Below are 17,335 nucleotides of genomic sequence, written 5' to 3' on the forward strand. Positions count from 1 at the left end.
CTGCTGCTGATACCAATCAAGTGGAAGTTCGATGAGCGATGCGAACTTGAATGTGGGCTTCTGAACGTGAAGAGGTAATACTACTTCAGTTCCATAGACAAGCTCTGAAGGCGTAGCATTGGTTGGGGTACGAATGGTGGTTCGGTATGCCCAAAGTGCATCATGCATCTTCTCATGCCAATCGCGGCCTGTTTCCACAGTTCTTTCCAGAATGTGGATCAAAATCTTGTTGGTGGCCTCTGCTTGACCATTTCTTTGAGGATAATAAGGAGCTGAGAAGTGGTGATGAATCATGAACTTCGAATAGAAGGCTTTCATCTTCTTATTCTTGAAGTGACTTTCATTATCTAACACAATATCATGCGGGACGCCGAAGCGGCAAAGAAGATTCTTATGAATAAAAGAAACCACTTGTCGGCCTTCCACTGTTCGCAGAGTTATAACTTCGACCCATTTGGTGAAGTATTTTGTAGTTGCGAGGAAGTATTTGTGGCCATTAGATGCAGAAGGAGTGATCAGACCTACCACATCGAAGGCCCACATCGAAAAAGGCTAAGGGGAAACCACAGACTGCAAATATGCGGCGGGCGCTTGAATGAAAGGTGCGTGCATTTGGCATTTTACGCACTTCCTTACAAAATGATGGCAATCCTGTTGCATGGTTTTCCAAAAATACCCTACTCGGATAATCTGCTTGACGAGTGTTTGGTAGCCGACGTGACCACCACAGATTCCCTCGTGTGCCTCTCAAACAACTTTTATGGCTTCATCCTTGTCTAAGCATCTGGCATACTCAGAACTAAGCCCACGACGATAAAGAGTATTGGCAAGGATGAAATAACGGGTCAACATGCGTTGGATCGCACGTTGCTCCTTTCTTGGCATTTCCGATGAAAAATCGCCGATTTCAATAAAGTCTTTGATGTCTTGATACCAAGGCTTCTCTTTCTGAGTGGCTTGGTTCACTTACTCAGCTAGAATGTGAGCAGGCTGATCAAGTCTGCCGATCTCGAAGGAACGACAGGATTTAGTGTCTTTAAAAGACAAAATGAAACCCAGACAGGCTAGGCCATCAGCTATATGGTTGTATTCTCTTTTAACATGATTGAGCTGAAATTCTTCAAAGTTGCCTATGAGAGCTAAAGTAATCTTTTGATAGGGAATCAATTTTGAATCTTTGACTTGCCATTCTGCATTAACTTGGCTGACAACAAGCAAAGAATCACCAAAGGCATGTACTTTTTTGATGTTGAAATCTTGCAGAATTTTGAGGCCTTGTATTAGAGCTTCATACTCGGACATGTTGTGATTACATTGAAAGTTGAGCTTGAGGGAATAGGGGACCATCTCCTTTTTGGGAGTGATTAATAAGATCCCAATCCTCATATCAGACATGTTTCTGGCTCCATCAAAGAAAAGGGTCCAAACTGGGGACTCCTGAATATTGCAGATGCGATCATCGGGAAAATTGTCTTCCGCCTTGATCTCTTCTGTCAACGGGAAATCTGCCAACTGATCTGCGATGGACTGACCCTTGACTGACTTCTGAGAAACATATTCCAAGTCATACTGCATTAGGAGAATTTGCCATTTTGCAATCCTTCAAGTAAGGAAAGGCTGCTCAAGGATGTACTTGAGGGGATTAAGCCTTGACAGCATTTTGATTTCTGAGGCCAGCAGATAATGTCTTAGCTTCTGACACATCCACACTAAGGCTACACATGTCTTTTCCATCTGAGAGTATCTTTTCTCATAGTCGATGAAAGTCTTGCTGATGTAGTAGATGGCATGCTCTATCCGGTTGCCTTCCTCATACTGTAAAACCCATGAATTTTAAAGAATTTTCAATGAAATAAAAATGTGTGTTTACGTGAGATAATATGGTTTATGAGATATTTAATGTGATTTTGAGGCTTGCGGGCCAGTCGATAGCATCACACGGTTTTCCAAAATTCTAATCCAAGTCAACCTTACCAAAAATGACGTTTGATACTAACTATGCTATACTAATATACAACTTACAATAAAGTATGTAGCCCTAAATCTATTCAAGTTAGCCTAACTTAAGATGGCAACCTATATAGAAATTAACCTAACATACACTTACTCGATTTTGAATGCAATCTAACAAGTTCAACTATTACTTAAAAAATGAGTTTCAAGAAAAATTTATGTGCGATCCTAATGATTGCAATAGCTAACAGTTATGGACCTACTCTGGATTAGTATAACCTAATCTAAGTAAATTAACTAACAATTGATGCACAAAATCTGTAACACCTCAGATTTCCAAAACAAAGCTAAGTTAAAATTTTCATGAATTTTTTTTTCTTTCTTTGCAGCGAAACTTAGAAAAACTTTTAACAGCAGAATCAGACGATAATGAGTCATCAGTTTTAGAAAACTCTGGGCACATTACAGGTATGTGGCCAAGCAACTCATTGACCACCAAAGTGTTTCATTTTATCGAAAACCATATGTTTATTACAACATCATTGCTTGGAAAAGCAGTATAGGTTCAATAAATGAAAGCAATACAACTCTGTCTAGAGAAACCTTGAAACTCAATGCCGCCTTGCTTCACATATCGCAACGTAGGTCCAACACCTGAAATCCGCATAAAATGCGGTCAGAACCACTGATGGTCTGGTAAGCAAGCAATCACATATCCATTTAACTAAAGTAAATACATTGACCACTCAAGGTCGCAGTTCGCAATAACGACACTCAAGTCTCCATGACTTAGCGTATATCACAATAGCCTCCTCAGAGCTATGAGTTGAACATCCGATCAAGTCTTCATGACTTAGCGCAAGCTTCTTCAAGGTTGTGATTTGGATCTCTCACTCAAGTCTCGATGACTTAGCCTTGACCTCCTCCTGGTCTCAAAGGGATGTCTAGCTCAAGTCTTTATACTTGGCACATCTGTATCTCACGAATTCAAGGACAGCTCCTCGAGCTTCGCTTAGTCGTGCGGATATAACACGGGTCTTTGCCCAGTTGGTCCAGTCGTATACCAATCATGACGCCTTCATAAAGGTTATGCAGGACTGACTCAACAACGTCCATCCACTCATACATTCAAGCATCACTGAACCTAGAGTTAATGCATTGTTTCGATATTTAACCTCTTCCACCCTTGGTACGCAGGCGAAACATTGTTCGGGCATTAACTCAACATTCTGGGGGTTGATTATTCCATGTATTTTAGATACCCCAGAGGCCTGTTGACCATATCCATAGTAGGGCGGTGTATTTCAACCGGGAGAACCCTACTAGGCCCATATTTGGATGCATCCTCTACTTGCAGTAGTTGGCTTCAATCCTTAGATATTAAGGATAACCACGACCCCAAAACCCATGAGTGACTAAGGCCATCGTGGACTCTATCAGGTCCAAAGTCAATACTTGTCACTCAAGGTTGTACCATCACTGTCATTACACAGTGAACATAATTCTTGAAGGGGTCGGCCGGTCTTACGATTACTTGGTCAGATATTGCATGCCATTTTAGGCAGCCCGTGCCTCAGCACTATGGAGATATGTACCCGACCCCATTCAGTATTGTGATCATGCAAAATTTTTTCCTCTTAGTTCCTTTCTTCCTTCTCTTTGCCTTTCTAGCCTCTATTCCCTTTTAAAGAAGAATAAAAGATAAAAAAAAAAAGAGAAAAGAAATGAAAGAAGAGAGAGGAACTTTTTTGCAAGGTCTTATTTGACCAAAGAAATATTTTAAAAATCACTCACCTTCGTTTTGAAAATTTGCGGGAAAAATGGAGAGACGGGATTCGCTCGTCGGTACGAGGTTCGACCGTTCCTGACGCCTTTACCAGGGGTAATCGAACCAATGATCAAATTTATGCCTTTTGCTTTGCTAAAATATTATCTAGGTATTTATTCTAAGTCTAAATGCACAGAGATTCATGCTTGTGTGAATGCAAAGATGTATGCTCTTTTTGGAAAGACTAATTCAGAAGATTTTGATTTTTTCAAATGATTCTGAGATAAGTTTTGAAAAGGATTTTAAGAAATGCTTCAAAAGGTTTGAACCTGATTTGAAAACCTTGAAATCTAGATAGAAACTTAGGAATTTACACTGAACTAGAGAAGATAACTTGAAATTTTGAAGTAGGACTCACTTCTAAAATCAGAGACTAGAAATGAATTTGAAAATTGAGTTGAAGAAGGAAGATTCAATAAAACATAAAAGACTGGAATAGAATTTGAAAATAAGAATGAAACTTGAATTTGAAAACAAATCAGAAATTTGAAGATGAATTTAGACTTTGAAAATAGAATTGAGAAATGAATTTAGAAATATAACTTGAATTTGAAAATGAATCTTAAAATTGAGATTTGAATTTAAAATCGGAAATTGAATTTGAATTTTGAAAGAGGAATTTGAAATCTTTGAAGCAAGTGAATTTTGAAAATAGGATTGGAATTGAAATCCAGATTTTGATTTAAAAATAGAACTGGAGTTGGAAAATCCGAATGGAAATCGAAAATGGAATTGAATTTGGACTTGGAAATCAAATTAAAAGAGATGGAGTTGTATTTGAAATCTGGAATCCAAAGTGGATTTGGATTTGAAATATGGAATTTAAACTAGATTTGGATTTAAAATCTGGAATTTCAAAGTGGATTTGAAATCTGGATTAAATTTGGATTTTAGATTATTTACACCAGTTAGATAAAAAACATGAAAAGTGAAAGGGGTTAGGAAGGGTATGATCATCCTTTAATGTCATAAGGTTAAAACAGTGTTTTAAGTTGAGGTAACAAGGGTGGCACCATAGTTAAAATGTTAGGCTTAGCCCAAGCAGATGCTTGTGAATTATTTTCTTAATTTAGGCATCCATTTGTAATATTCAAAACATTAGGCAGGTCTAAATAGGTCAAAAAATAGGCAAGTATTTATAAATTTTTCAAAAAAAGGCATAAAGCTAGATCAACTTACTTTAACGTGAACTGCCATCAAAAGGAAATCATGCTCAAGTTTTTATGCCCACCCTAAGTGTAGAAGCACACCAAATGGGAAAGACATAGAGCTTGCCTTTTGGCTACATGGCACAAAACTACTCAGAAGGATTTCAATTGCTCCTCCTTAGGGTAAGACACTCTATTTATAGAGTATGGGAACTCCACCCTCTTATTAAGAAAATGACTCCTAGTTGATACAAACCTCCAACCACACTTTTTTTTAATAAGGCCTTCCTAATTAAATAATATTCTTAATTAAAATAAGAGTATAGAAAGTTGTGAATCAAAAAAAAAAATCAACAACATTCAAATAAGAGGAGGAAAAGCATGATTTATAAAAGAAAAACTTGCTTGGCAAACATGAGTTGGACTCAATATATACATATTTAATAATATATTAATTAAAAACATATTAAAAGATATAATATAGGTATGGCCTTTATGTAATGCACCCATGCTAGTCATCGTTATGAGCATCATAAAACTTTGCTCACTCAGTACATAAGCATACAATACCAATACATGATTGTCTAAGAACAAAAATTGTGTAGCCAATCTTATCTTGAAGGCTACTAATGAGTGTGGTTATCAACTATTGTCTATTGATAAAGCTACCCCCCACCCCCCACCCCCCACCGCATACCATGATGCCTAATTGGTATAAAGAGACAATGTTGGGTTTACTTTACTATAAGCATGTGTCACATGCTTCATGGTTTTCTACCGTTTCCTTGGGTGATTCCTCCATTCTGGCACTGTGAATAGGTCAATCTCATGGAGGCTCATCTTCCAGAGACCCTACTGTAGAAAAGAAATAAGATATGCTCCATCACCCTAACTCACTCAGGGTTATACCCCTAACCTCATTTGTGAGACAATAAATTGTAGTATATCTATATCTCTCAGCTTGATGTTTTTTCCCATGTCCAAATCAACAAAAATTATAAGTTTTAGATGAACTCATTCAGCAACCAAAATTGGTAAATACCAAGATAAGATGTGCATAAGATATAGTTTCATTCAATACCAAAACAATGATTCATGAACATAATCAAGGCCATATCTAAATATCGATGGATTTCATCAAAAGCTATATAAGGCCATTCAAAATATTCAACAATGTCTTCCACGACTTGTGCTTGAAAAGCCAGCACCAGCATAGGAGATAAATCAAAGAGATGAAGAGGATACATTGGTAGAATCTGTTAGTTTTGATAACAATGAAAAAAGCGATGCACCATACATCAATTATAAGTAAAGAGTGCATGTTAAAAAATTTATGTACATGATTTTGGATTCATAAAAAGGAAAATGCAAAATACTAGCTTTCAGGGAAGAGCTCATCCTTAACAGCTGGTGCTATCCACAGAATTTGAGTAATGGTGTCATCCCACAATTCATTATCTTCTTCTTTGTTCACTAAAATGTTCCCTTCTTTCATGGACACTATCATCTTCCTCAGCAACTCTGGGATCAACATCTTCAATCTGTTACTATCACCGAACTCTGCCTTCATGCAAGTACCCACCCTCCACAGAACACTCATCCAGAAAGATCTAAACCCAGAAGCAGATGAGATTAGTTGCAGAAATTGAATGAAAGTCTCTGTTAGAAATTCTATAGCCAAACCCAGAGTCCCCTCCATGCTCTGCATCTCTTTTTCCGCATTCTCCCTTCTCGAGTACTCGATGGATTTCTCCAACAGATCATCGGCCACGGCGAATATGACATGATTGAAGCAATGCATGCACATTGACGGAGTGAATCCCAGTTCTTCAGCCTTTACGAAACACCGCCGCAACGTCAATACTGCATGATTTCTGATCTCTTCTCTTCTCACCAGGCAAATCTTCTGAAGGCTTTCGACCAACTTCATTAACATCGTCGCAATCCATGAAGTACTGCTCCGCGACGAGTCCGTGATCTCACATGATGAATTACTGGTGCTGTTGCTAGTACTGCCAAGATCTGAGAGTCCAGAATTGAGCCAGGTAACTAACAAGTTCACGGAATCTGCCATTAGATCAAGCAGTTGCTTACTCTTCTCTATGGGGCTAAGCTTTGAAGCTGCAAAGCTGAATGCAGACTCAATGCATATGCTGTAATTGATCCTTGTGAGATAGGCTCCATCAGCAGACATCAAGGCGATAAGTGCTTCGGATCCATTAGAGAATGCTTCTGGGTGTCGGGCACTTACTGATACAACGGCCAGTATGGACTGCCATCCATACTGTGTCTGGATGTTCTTAGCATTTTCTGTTAGAATACTGGCAGCCATTTGTGTTATTGCCTCACAGCAAGAATCTGCAACTCGGTTATCGAGTTTCCAGATTAGTTGCAGAGACTTAAAAACAAGCTCTTCTGAGACATTATCTGATTTAGGAAGAAGTTTCTTGCTGATGGTTAGTACTCCAAACAAAGATTTCTCGATGAAAGGGCATGAAGGAAAGATAGGTAACTGACTGATCATGCCAAGGTATTCATGAAAACCAGGCCAGAAAGACATGAACCGATCAATATTAGACAGTGTGATCATGAGAAGTAGATCCCAGCAAAATGCTGCTGTTTCTTCTTCATCTGAAGGACTAGTGAATTTCTGTGTCCTTCCGGCAGCTGCCATCAGAAGTGCTCTACCAAGGTATTGTAAGGAATCCTCATGCAAGTACTTCGCTTTTGAAAATATGCCCTCAATGCAGCATTGCTTAATGAACTGCAGATTTCTATCTGTGGCATTTCCGCCAATCGACATGCGTTCTTCAGTGCCCTCGGTCGATAAAAACTGCGTGAATTTTCCCATTAGGCTCAAGAACTGGTTGTCGTTGTTCATGTATGATGGGAGGATTACACCAGATTCAGACCTAGATTGTGGTAGGAGATCAAGATCCATTAGAGAGGCTGGAGTTTCAGGGTCAGCTCCTACAAGGCTGGGAGGCAAGAGTTTGAGCTTCTTCAATCTTAGCAAACAGTCGATTATGTTTCTCCAACCACTTCTGATGCAGTTGCCAAATTTGTTGGCGATGGTGAAGACTGTTAGAGTAGCTATTTTTGGTTTTACATCTTCTGTAAAACTGAAGAGGGTTTCTTCTAGAGAAGCAAATGGATTGAGCAAAGTGGTGAACTTGCACAACATTGCTAGAAGCTCATCTAGAACATCCTCAAATTTGTACCTGTTGACATCAGATACATGTTATACTGCACTTTACTTTAAAAATTGGCAAAGAGTGACACATTATAAAAAAAAAAAGGTTGGAATTTCTTTTATTACATAAAAAGATTATTATATTTCACTTAAATATAGTGCCTACTCAGTTATATCATTATATCAAGGTTGTAACAAGTGTATTAGTTGTAACAGTGGGACCCAAAATAAGATGCATATCATTCCGTATCAATAACAAATAAAAATAATAAAAAATTAGGAAATTCTAAAAGATGATAATAAAAGAAACAATGATATTGGCTAGAAGCTAAAACCAATCGCATATCAAATAATTATGAACTATATAAAATATCAAACATCTAATAATCAAGATAATATATTATGAATGGCAAGCGTATTTCACTAGAGACGAGGTATATCATATGCACTGTATCTTACTGTGCTGTAAAACGCAGGAGTCTGCCTCCAATATACTCAACAGATACAGTACACACCTGATTGTTACGATACATATTGTACTGTATCATAAGATACACTTTGATCTATATTGTACTTAAATCACATGGACTTCAAATGACACTCTTGTTAGTTTTGAATATGTTTAAAATGGTCTACCTTGCTATTCTTGCCACTGCAAGGAGGCCCTCCATGCACTGACGGAGAATATGGTCATCATCTGTATGTTCAAAGACAGCTGCAAGCGCAGCAATTGAAGGGCCAGCAATGGTGGAGAACATGTCATGGTGTAACTGAGGCCGACCACTGCAGAAGATGTAGGGATCAGTTTTGTTTGACAGATTGATAACACTGATCCATCTGCTTGGTGTCATCTCTACAAAATCCGCGGATTGATCAAATAATGTGATCTCATTAGTTGCAATAGACTGAAACAACTCAGATAGATACTCTCTGGGAAGATCATTTCCCCCATTTATATTCCTAGTATTTTTTATGAATTCCTCCTCTGTCATCTTCTTCTTGACCTGTACGTTATGTTGATCAGTATTCAGCATTATCAGGGAATAACTCAACACAAAGACAGCATCCTTGTCTGCAAACATTTCATCTGATCGTTCATAGAACCTTTCGGCGAAAGCCTCAAGAATTCTCTGAATCTTCTGTGATTCTCCTGGCAATCTGAACGTCTCAAGAAAATTCCTAAGTGCAGTATCAAGGATCATATTTGAAAAGTCGAAAGTCGATGAGAATTCCTTGAGAACTTGAATGTTAAATTCATCTGGATCACCAAGATAATCTCCAATCAATATTTTATCCAAACCTGGTGTAAACCTCAAGAAGTAAGCTAAGCTCCGGGGATCAGGGGGATCACGGACAAGATATGAATGTTTCAAATACTCCAAGCCCTTCTTCTCATCCCTGTTAAAATGGTTTGCACAAACCATCAATCTTTTTTTCATATGCTTCCTCACTCTCAAAAACTCAGTCAATGCCTCTGGATTATCATAATTCTCACATCTCTCAGTCCAAAATGGCCTATACTCTGTAATTTCGATTGAATCAGAATGAAGAGAAGGATCATCACTGGATGCTGACAAATTCAAATTTGAGTTGTCAGAATCATCCATACCATTTGCAATGTTTTGAATTATCACTACCATTCCTTCAAAAGATTGTGCCTGTATTGAAGACAAAGGACCATTGCCTGGATATGCTTTCTTACAGAACAACTTCCCAATTTCTTCAAATATGTTTTGGCAAATCGGGTCACAGTCGAAATTAGCGTACATCTCTATGCCAAACTTGGTCTGCCTACAAAAACTGATGAGTCCTTCGATGGACACCTCCTCTTGTTGAATTGAGTGCAATGTCCCACCTGCAACCTTCAAACAGACAAACCAAAAGAAGGCCTCCAGCTGAAGCTTCAAAAATCTGCGCAGATTATGGTACAGATTGAGAACTGTACTGCAAATCATCGATAAGACTAAAGGACTAGCTTGCGAACCATAGTGAATGAGATGGTGAAAGAGATCATCTTGAATAATTCTTAGTAGTTTCGGGTGTTTGCTGATTGCTTCACCAGCTAACTCAATCGCAGAATTTATCAGAATTAAGGCAAATAATTGAACATCTTCATCTTGTCCACTCAACGTCGAATCAAAGTCCGAGACTTCAACAGATGCATTCAGCAAAGAGCATAAGAAATGAAAGATGTCTACCATACAAGCAACCCCATAATTCAACGATGAGATATTATCGTTATCCAAAAAAATTTCAACATTGCTGAAATCGATCTCCGGCAAGTGAGCATAGATCACCTGCACCAATTCATGCATGGTGTGCCGGGCGGTACGGTGGAGCAGATGTCCCCTGTTTGCAGACTGCTGAACTACTTGAAAGCAGGTGTTCACAATGGTGCAAACAGCATTGTCACTCAACATTACAGAAGCTTTGCACTTCAAGCATGCAGTTAGGAGCTGAAGAATCCTCATCAAAACGGCATCGTCTGCTGCCAAGTTGGCTCGATCAAGCCGGCAATTGGTGATAGCGTCTACAATAGAATGAATGGCTTCGCGAGCATGCGGCGTGCCAGAATCGAAGATGTTTAGCTTGAGAATCTTTAGTACGCCCGACAACGCGATTCCGGTGGCCGATGACATTTCGTCAAATTGGACCACATCAAGGAAGGGTGATAGGTAGATGGAAGGATCAATTGAATGCCAATCCTGTTGGAGGTTGAAGATGAAGGTGCGCAGTGACTTGAGAGAGTTGATGTGGAAGGTGTCAACGGCTTCCTCTGCACCAGGAGTGACCTGAACAGTATGCATTTCCACAGGGTTCATCCTCATGACTGCCAAGAGTGCACCAACTTCTGTGTTCATCATGCACGAGATGCCAAGGTCCATATCTTTTTTCCATTTTTGGTGTTTGTGATCCATGAGGCACTCTTCTTCTACTTGTTTTTCGGCACCACCTACCTCCATCAATGTTATTCTTCATTTGGAGGTATCATGATAGTCACAGACATGCACCATTTTCATCCTCACCACCACCACCACCATCATCATAATCATTATCATTATCATAATGACCATCTTTGAAAGCAATGTGATTAATTGCTCATTTGAAGGTACCAACATGGTCTTAGTGATGCACTATTTCCATCCTCACCAGATCGGCGTATCATCATTGTCATCTTTGACAGTAATAATCAGCAGAGCATCAAGAGGCGAATGGGAAATGCTGGTGTTGGGGGTAATCCTGTTTTGCAGAATAACGTGTGGTGCATGGTGTTAGAAAAGAGAAGAATGCGGCGAAATTCTGTCACCAACCCATCAAGGACAACGGATCTTGACCTGTTATTTGTGAGGGATTTTTAGGCCTTAACGATGCAAATGTTGTAATTACAACTTGCTATAATTCGTGTGGAACACGTCGCAGAAATTCTTTGAAAACAAAAAAAGGTTTATTAGTGTGACTGGGTCGGATAGATCCGAACCAAACTGATTGGACCCCAACTTATTCGCTTTTCATAGATCGACGTGTTGGGTCCGGCCCAAAACTTGGGCCAGTTTAAATAACCTTTCACACATTTATTTATTATATTCTACATGAATATATGCGTAACACTAATTATACTAAGTTATCTAGATAAAACTTTTCAACAAAATACTAATTCTTTAACTAATCCTTTTATTAGATGAGGGAAAATCTGGCCCCCATTTGGCATGGGTGAAAAACGAGAGGGTGGTGTATGTTCGCCCCCGATGATTCACTGAATCCCATGTCTGTGTTCGGGGCTTTGAATGAGCACCACATATATAAGCACATGGGGCTCGTATTCCCGTGTATGTTGACATAACTTTGCATCGGACTCTGGTGTTGTTGCAAAGACTTAAGTACCCTTTCTTGCTATTCTTCTCATAAAGTGATGATTTGAGAAAATGACAAAAATGCTCTTCATTCAAAAAAAAAAACAAACAGTTCAAAAAAAAGGACAAACATGTCCTCCATCCAGAAGTCGAGGATGATGTTGACTCTTCAAAGTCTTCTTCTTCTTTCTCTGTTCAAAAAAAGGACAAACATGTCCTCCATCCAGAAAGTCGAGGATGATGTTGACTTTTCAAAGTCTTCTTCTTCTTTCTCTGTTAAAAAAAAGGACAAACATGTCCTTCATCCAGAAAGTCGATGATGATGTTGACTCTTCAAAGTCTTCTTCTTCTTTCCCCGTAAAACACTGTAAAATCCTCTCTCTCTAGAGAAGAAATCAAGGGAGGCAAAGAGTTCTTCCTGGAAAAGGCCATGAACATCAACCCTCTCATTCTCTCTCCCTTCTCTCTCTACTTCTGTGCACATCCAACAGACGATCCTACATTGCTCCATCGCCATCTTTTTCTTCTTCCTTCTTCGTAAAACACTGTAAAACTCTCTCTCTCTCTAGAGAAGAAATCAAGGGAGGTAAAGAGTTCCCCCTGGAGAAGGCCACGAACACCAACCCTCTCACTCTCTCTCCCTTCTCTCTCTACTTATGTGCCTGATTTAGAATTTTTGCCCTTACAGGAGGGGGGTCCGGGGGCTCCCCCCCGGCGCGGATCCCAGTGCGCGGTCAGCGGGCGGGGGTCCAGGGGTGGCCGCCCCTGGCGGGGGGGGGGCTCGGGGGGTAGCGCCCTCCAGACCAAATTTTTTTTGGGCCTTCCAACAACGATTTGTAGTATTATCGGGCTTTCCTACATCAATTTGTAGTATTTTCGGGTCTTCAACGAAACGCTATAGTGATTTGCGAAATACACTACAAATCACTATAGCGATTTGCGGAAGACACTATAAATCGCAAATCGCTATAGCGATTTGTAGTGTCTTCCGCAAATCACTATAGCGATTTGTAGATTCTTCCAAAAATCGCTATAGCGTTTTGTAGTGTCTTCCGCAAATCGCTATAGCAATTTGTAGTGTTATTCAGTAAGCAAATCGTTGTAAATCGCTACCCGAATTAGGACCAACTTGTCAGGGCCATATCTCTCTAACCGGAGGTCATATTCCAAATCCGTAAAAAGTGGTGTCTTCGTTATTGAGTCTAGTTTATTTCTGTGAATTTTCAGTGATTTATATTGTCATTTCATTCCTCATTTTAACTAAAAACCAGACCCCTATTATTTTGTGTTATTTGAGTTGCACAACACCATTCTCGCTTGACATCCACATCTTGATTCTGGCATGCTCCTTGTTGGATTTTCCATTGATTTCTTCTAACCTTGCTTGGAACAAAAATATGTCTTTCTCACCACGATACCCTGTGCATTTTTTGACCACGACACCCGGGACCCGTGCCGGGGGGAGCCCCCGGACCCCTCTCTTGTAAGGGCAAAAACTCTAAATCAGGCTCCACAACGAATCAAGTTGAACGATGCTACCCACGCTGGAAGGAGCCCCCAAACCCTCCTATAAGGGCAAAAACTCTAAATCAAGCTCCACAATGAATCTAGTTGAACGATGTTATCCACGCTGGGAGGAGCCCCCAAACCCTCCTCCTATAAGGGCAAAAACTCTGAATCAGACTCCACAACTCATCAAGTTGAATGATGCTACCCACGCTAGGAGGAGCCCTCAGACCCCCCTTTCTGTAAGGGTAAAAACTCTGAATCAGACTCCACAACTCTTCAAGTTGAATGATACTACCCACGTTGGGAGGAGCCCCCAGACCCCTCTTCTGTAAGGGCAAAAACTCTGAATCAGGCTCCACAACGAATCAAGTTGAATGATGCTACCCACACTGGGAGGAGCCTCCAAACCCTCCTCCTGTAAGGGTAAAAACTCTGAATTAGGATCTACAACTCATTTAGTTGAATGATGCTACCCACGCTAGGCGGAGCCCCCAAACCCTCCTTCTGTAAGGGTAAAAACTCTGAATCAGGCTCCACAACAGTCAATGTGCAGGTTAGTCGGTGCTTGATGGAGCAATGTAAGTTCTTCTGTTGGATGTGCATAGAAGCAGAAAGAGAAGGGAGAGAGAGAGAGTGAGAGGGTTGAAGTTCATGACCTCCTCCAGGGGAGATTTCTTTCTCAGATAATCCTGCAATGTAGAGATTGGGTCTTAAATAATCATCTTTGGGGCACTTAAGTCTTTACAACCACTCCTTTTCAAGAATCATCATTTTTTTTGGCACCAATGGAGGAGAGGGTACTTAAGTCTTTGCAATCGCATCAAACTCCAATGCTAATTAATGCTGACAAACATGGGGATACGAGACGCACATGCTTACATACGTGGTGCTCTTTGGGACCCCCGAACATGAGATGTAGCTAACTGCCCTGTTCGGGGGGGAATATATAACCTGCTTTGGTGAAAAACTATTGTACAGTTTTCTCCGCTCCACAGGGTACATTTACTGAGGTCACGTGGAATGTAATTGCACACTGATCAGGTGCAGCGGACAGTGAAAGTGTGCAGTGTCCGCTTGCCTCAATCAAGTTAAGGGATGGAGAGCCCCGTGCTAGGGATGTCGATGAACCAGATTTTATTACATATCCTACTGAATTCTATTCCGTTTGGTTGCATCTAGTAAGTCAAAACCATATCTAATTATAAGGAAAAAATGATAGGATAATTTGACCAAATTCTCCAAAAACCTTATAATTTTTTATATTTCTTTTGATGTTCAAAATCACAAATATTTGACATTGTTAAGACCCTTTTATCATTCGCAATTGTGAATTTAAGCATTTTTGCAATAAAATTGAACTGCTCATTGGATATGTCTAACACCCACTTAAATTCAAAATCGCAAGTTTTTTTATAAGAAAACTCAGACCTCACGAACTTGCATAAATTTATTTGTGATTTTTTGGTGAGACTGAAACCGCCAAAATCATAAATATCTTACTCTTTTGCATATATTTTAACATTTCGCATAAAAATATTTGTGAAACTCTACTTAAACTCAAACCACTAAAATCCTATTGTTTCACATAAATCATACTTTTCACATATAATTCACAATTGTGCATAAACATATTTGTGAAAAATTCTATTGTTTCGCGAAAATCCTTCTGTTTTGCAAATGAATTAGTTATTTGAGATTTTAGTTGTTTTAGTGGTTATGCAAAACAATAGGATTGTTGTGAAACTGATGGATTTGTTCAAATCAATAGGATTTTCGTAAAAATTTCTTTGTGAATTTATGAATTAATATGTGAAAATATCTGATATACACAATTTTAATGGTTTCAGTTTAAGTGGACATATGTTTAAGCGAATTTATATGATATTTATGATTTTAGTGGTTTTAATTTTTTAAGTAGATTTTCACATATAACAACCCAAATAACAATAGACATTCAAATAATTTAAACAATCAAACGATTTAAAAATATATAAACATATAAACAATGATGTTATATACAAATCATTCAACAATGCGTTTAGTTTGAACATTCAAATCATTTAAACATTTAACATTGATTTGAGTTTAAATATTTAATTATTTAATCATTCAACAGTAGTTTCAGTTTTACATTCAAATCATTTAAACATTCAACAGTGGTTTCAATTTTACATTTAAATCATTGTCATTATATAGAAATGAATGACAACACAAATGACTTTATATAAAAATTTATTCATAGAAATATTCAAATGTCATATACAAATCAATGAGTAATCAATAAGTTACAATGTTGATCTTCAAATATATATAAAAATAATAATAAATTGAATTTTTATGGTTGATGATGATGTGATTGTCGTGATCGTAGTTCTTCGATGATCTTATTTGCATTCTAAAGAAGGCTAGCTTGAGTATGTATCATATCTTTTTGAGTACATACCATATTATTCATCATGCAGATTTCTTCAAATGCAAGAGTCAACTCTCCCTTTGATCCACTCACGGTCTTTCTATGATTTTCTCTAACTTTTTCTCCCTTGAAAGGCCCTCTTTACCGTTAAAGAACATACAACCTGCTGGACGGCTACAAAATCATCATTGGTGGCACGTTCCATGGATGACAATCCGATGTCTTCTCCACTCTCATGTCAGTCTTGAAGTTCAAATAGAAATATCATGGGGTAATCCTTCGTCAGATCCTTCATGGCATGTGATAGAAAGTTTCTACCTACACGAGGACAACTGGTTGGTTATTGAACAAACCCAAATGGCCAAATGACTCAGCTAGCTATTTGGCGCTCAACTTCGTTCATGTTGTGCATCCAAATGTCCTTTCTAGTAATGTCCTTCATCCCTACAATCATATCCACATTCTCCTCCTCCTCCAATGCGCCTTCATAGGAGCACCAGTTTACTTGCATTTCCTTTATGGTTAAGCTTACAAACATGCATTTATTAAAAAAATATACAAAATATCAACAATAATAATTATGTTTGCCCTAGTCAACCTATGAAGCAATGCAATGCAATCACCACATGACATGTGAGGACACACCGATCTTTGATCATGACCTTCTTCATTATATGACTGACTCCACTTTGTGGCACATGAAAATTCATGGGCAACGTCACACATCTGAGGCTTTTTAATGGATATGTGCACCAATATCTAAATCTGCATAACAATGATTAACAAGGATTAATACACAATATGTATCAAAACACAATATGTAACTATATGAATAACTATAAATCAAAAGTTTAGGTACAATGAAGGAATAAATATCTCCAACAACACCAACATCTCAGCAAGGTTTCTTCTTCCGCTCTTTGTGGTACTCAAACTTGTGTACAAGTATGCAAGTGCAACTACTCCTCATGTATATTGATCGACGCAATCTAGGTCTTTCAATACTTCAACATACGATGCATGAACTAACTTTCCACCAGTGTCGATGAATAAGTACGAGCCAAAGAAGTATATCAAAAATGCTCTCACTGTTTTGTTCACCCTACTACTACCCTTCTTTCTAACACACGGTAGGTTTGCCTTCATCCTCCTTGCCTTACTGGGGTCATAGTAGCTCCTAAGCCACAAAAACTTAATCTTACCAGCTTCGAATGCATCATCATTTACTTGAAAATAAATATCATATAAGTACTAAAAAAATTTCCACTATTGTCTATTGATTGGCTCCCCATGGCATTTCAGTTTGGTGATTCATGCCACGTCCTCCAACCTAATGATCATATCAAGATCTCTGAAATAGAATGTGCTGCTTGCCGAATTTTGAAATTACATAATGACCTCTAAGAGGGGTGATTGATGTTTCATGGTGTGATCTCCAAG

The 17,335-nt window shown here is 38.8% G+C and overlaps 1 pseudogene; it reads right to left on the minus strand.

Annotated features, from left to right (window-relative positions):
- Positions 1-6,304: 6,304 nt before the first annotated feature.
- Positions 6,305-11,007, minus strand: LOC149828590 (ARF guanine-nucleotide exchange factor GNL2 pseudogene; annotated as a pseudogene).
- Between the last annotated feature and the right edge of the window lie 6,328 nt (positions 11,008-17,335).

Source organism: Nuphar pumila, chromosome 9 (genome assembly GCF_984573655.1).
Source record: "Nuphar pumila chromosome 9, dmNupPumi1.hap1.1, whole genome shotgun sequence".
NCBI lineage: Eukaryota > Viridiplantae > Streptophyta > Magnoliopsida > Nymphaeales > Nymphaeaceae > Nuphar > Nuphar pumila.